This window comes from Myotis brandtii, unplaced genomic scaffold (assembly GCF_000412655.1).
Source record: "Myotis brandtii unplaced genomic scaffold, ASM41265v1 scaffold314, whole genome shotgun sequence".
Classification (NCBI taxonomy): Eukaryota; Metazoa; Chordata; class Mammalia; order Chiroptera; family Vespertilionidae; genus Myotis; species Myotis brandtii.
Genome location: NW_005362033.1, coordinates 3,293,794 through 3,297,717, shown reverse-complemented (window position 1 = coordinate 3,297,717; position 3,924 = coordinate 3,293,794). Strand labels below are relative to the sequence as shown.

Here is a 3,924-nt window from a genome sequence, read left to right as displayed (position 1 = left end):
TGCGTGACAGGGGGCAGCGCCCCAACCCCCTGATCGGCCCTGCTCTGTGCGTGACAGGGGGGGGCGCCGCAACCTCCCCATCGACCCTGCCTTGAGTGTGACAGGGGGCGGTGCTCCAACCCCCCAATCGGCCCTACCCTTAGCGTGACTGAGGGTGGCATCGCAACTTCCCGATCCGCCCTGCTTTGTGCATGACAGGGGGCGGCGCCCCAATTCCCCAATCAGCCCTGCTCTGAGCCCAACCAGGGGCTGCACCTGGGGATTGGGCCTGCCCTCTGCCACCCGGGAGCGGGCCTAAGCCAGCAGGTCGTTATCTCCCGAGGGGTCCCAGACTGCGAGAGGGCACAGGCCGGGCTGAGGGACCCTCCCCTCCCCCCCGAGTGCACAAATTTTTGTGCACCGTGCCTCTAGTCCTATATAATAAAACCCTAATATGCAAATCGACTGAACTGCAGAACGACTGGCGGAACGACCTGCGAACGGCCGCACTGACCACCAGGGGGCAGATGTTCAACACAGGAGCTGTCCCTTGGTGGTCATTGTGCACCCACAGGGGGAACGCTGCTCAGCCAGAAGCTGAGCTCATGGCTGACGAGTGCAGCGGTGGTGGTGGGAACCTCTCCTGCCTCCGCTGCAGGTGGGCAGTAAGGAGCAAGGGTTCCCGGACTGCAAGAGCCCCAGACTGTGAGGGGGATATCTGACTGCTGGCTTAGGCTCAATGCACCACAAATTTTGTGCACCGGGCCTCTAGTTTTTTAATATTTTGCAAATTTGGGGAGTGATTTTATTTTATTTTTCTGTGATTTCATTAATTTTATTTCCTTGGTTAATCCCATATTCTTGTCATGTCTGTAGTGTCATCTTTTTTATTGCTTTGTAAGAAATATATATACACGTATATGCATATTATATGTGGTATATCAACACAAATTTTGTGCACCGGGCCTCTAGTTTTTTAATATTTTGCAAATTTGGGGAGTGATTTTATTTTATTTTTCTGTGATTTCATTAATTTTATTTCCTTGGTTAATCCCATATTCTTGTCATGTCTGTAGTGTCATCTTTTTTATTGCTTTGTAAGAAATATATATACACGTATATGCATATTATATGTGGTATATCAAAATTTTGCTATTGTACTTTTTCTGTTTTATGGTTTGCCATTTAAAGTTGTCTTTGATGCACAGAAAAATAAAAGAATACTTTTTGTAAGTTAAAGATATCAACCAACCTTATTTGTGCCTTTGGTTTGTGCTTAGGATATCTTTCTCTGTTCCCAGTGTTTATATGTATTTCTGTTAGCCTTTTTTCAAAGTACTGCAAATGTTACCTGGTCTTTTAAGGACCTCCAATTGGAAATCACTTTGAGAATATTAGTGTCCTTAATTATCTTGCCTTATCCTAAGGGTCAAGGAACAAAGGGAAGAAAAGCAAATGGTAATTTCTGTTCTGAGAGCTTTCCTGGGGATGATTTAGGACAAAAACCAAAGATTTACTGAATGCAATAACTCTCAGACTGTATTTCAGCAAAAAGATTTCTTTGCTTATAGGGTAATGTTATTTGCCTCTAAGATTAAGGAAAAAGTGCCGCTAATTAAATCATAATGTGCCATTGATTGTAGGATGCACATTGACTTCAGAGTTTTTAAGATAAGAACATGGGGGATATTAAAACCCCTGAAAGATGTTATATATTAACTTGGACTGCAGCACAATAATTTTAAAATCCTGTGGTTGCTTTATATAGTTTTGTTTGTTTGGGCTTGATAATTTTTAAAACACAGCTTTATTGATATATAATTTGTATACCATACAATTCATCCATTTTTTTTTTTACAATGCAACAGTTTTTAGTATATTCAGAGGTGTGTACAAGCATCGCTACAGTCAATTTTAGAAGATTTTCACCACCTCAAAAAGGAATCCCAATACAGAGAATACTATTTAGCCTTAAAAAGTGGAATAATTTTGATATAATGCTATTATATGGATACAGCTTGAAGATATGCTAAGTGAAATAATCCAGTCACAAAATAACAAATACTGTATGATTCCACTTATATGAGGAAGTAGAGGCCTGGTGCATGAAAATTCGTGCACTGAGGGGGGGCTGTCCCTCAGCCCAGCCTGCCCCCTCTCACAGTCTGGGAGCCCTCAGGGGATGTCCTACTGACAACCTCTGCGGGAGGCGACCGGGCTGATCAGGGGAAGGCGCTGCCTCCATTACCCCGCTGCTGCTGCCACTGCCAGCTGTGGCGGCTGGGAGGCCTGAGCCCCGGGCCTCGCAGCCACTGTGGCTTTGTCTGGATGGACGTCTGGAAGAGGTCCGCCCTAATAGCATATTACCCTTTTATTATTATAGATAGCCAAATTCATAGAGGCAGAGAGTAGAATGGTGGTTACCAGAGGGAGGAGGAATTGGGAGTTAGTGTTTAATGGGTTTAGAGTTTCAGTTGGGGAAGATAAAAAGTTCTGGAAATAGATGGTAATGATAGTTGCACAGTAATATGAATGTACATAAAGCTACAGAAATGTACACTTAAAAATGGCTAAAATGGCCCTAGCTGGTTTTGCTCAGTGGTTAGAGCGTCAGCCTATGGACCAAAGGGTCCCGGGTTCTATTCCGGTCAAGGGTTGCAGGCTCCTCCCCGGCCTGGGCCCTGGTCGGGGCTCGTGCAGGAGGCAACCAATCGATGTGTTTCTCTGACATCAAAGTTTCTGTCTTTCCTTCTCTCTTCCACTCTCTCTAAAAATCAATGGAAAAATATCCTTGGGTGAGGATTAACAAAAAACAAAATAAAACAAAATGGCTAAAATGGTAATTATATGTTAAGTGTATTTCACCACAGTGAAAAAAAATAGAAATCCTAGACCCTTGAGCTTTCATCTTGTATTCCTTCATCCACATCCCACCATCATTAAGCAGCCACTAATCCACTTTCTATCACTATTTTGACTATTTTGGACTTTCATATGAAAGGAAACATACAAAATGTATACTTTTATGATTGGCTATTTTTACTTAGCATAATGTTTTCAGGATTCATCCAAGTTATAGCAGGTATCAATACTTCATTCTTTTTTTTTTTTTTTTTTTTTTTAGAGAGTGGAAGGTAGGGGGGAGAGAAAGACAGAGACAGAGAGAGACATTGATGTGAGAGAGATACATTGACTGGTTGCCTCCCAAATGTGCCAGAGGCCAGGGCAGGGATGAACTTGCAACCCAGGTATGAGCCCTTGACCAGGAATTGAACTCATGACTATTCGGTGTGTGGGCTGATACTCTAACCACTGACCTATGTTGGCCAGGGCCATTCGTTTTTATGGCAGAATAATATTCCCTTGTATGGGTATACCTGATTTTATTTATTCATCATCAGTTGATGGAAATGACACTTGGGTTGTTTCCAAGGTCTATATAGTTATTTTGAGACTTAACTTGAGATCTTAGAATTATGAGAAATAAAAACCTACTCACTTATATTTAGTAAAGAAGTACTTACTGTAAGACCATGTAAAGGGTGTTCCAAAATTCACGCAAGAAGTAATTTTGATAGAAAACACAGGTTTATAATTAAAAATTGTGAATTTTTTATTGATTCATGAAGTATACAGTATAGGGTTATGTATGGAATAGCATATCGGGTAAATGGCCTCCACGGCTTTTCAGGTACATACACACTCTTTTATTGAAATTTTGCATGACCGTTTTGCATAAATGTGGCTGAATTTCCTTGATACAGCGCTCAATTTCCTCCTTCAAGGCGTGGGTGGTCATAGGCTTGTTGGCATAAACCTTAGACTTCAAAAAACCCCAAAGAAAAAAGTCCAACGGCGTTAAATCGCATGATCTGGGTGGCCAATTCTGATCACCAAAACGGGAAATTACACGACCAGGAAATGACTCATGCAGTAATTGAATTG

At 42.2% G+C, this 3,924-nt stretch overlaps 1 protein-coding gene across 12 annotated transcripts in view; it reads left to right on the top strand.

Annotated features, from left to right (window-relative positions):
- Positions 1 to 3,924, top strand: part of NCOR1 (nuclear receptor corepressor 1) — a 241,681-nt gene that overhangs the window by 26,627 nt on the left and 211,130 nt on the right. The window contains exon 1 of one of the 12 annotated variants that reach the window (XM_014542876.1): positions 1,432 to 1,551. The exons of the other annotated variants lie outside the window; for them this stretch is intronic. The gene's annotated coding sequence lies outside the window, so the exon portion shown is untranslated. Of the gene's footprint in view, positions 1 to 1,431; positions 1,552 to 3,924 lie in introns of those variants that run through there. 12 annotated transcript variants of the gene reach the window in all.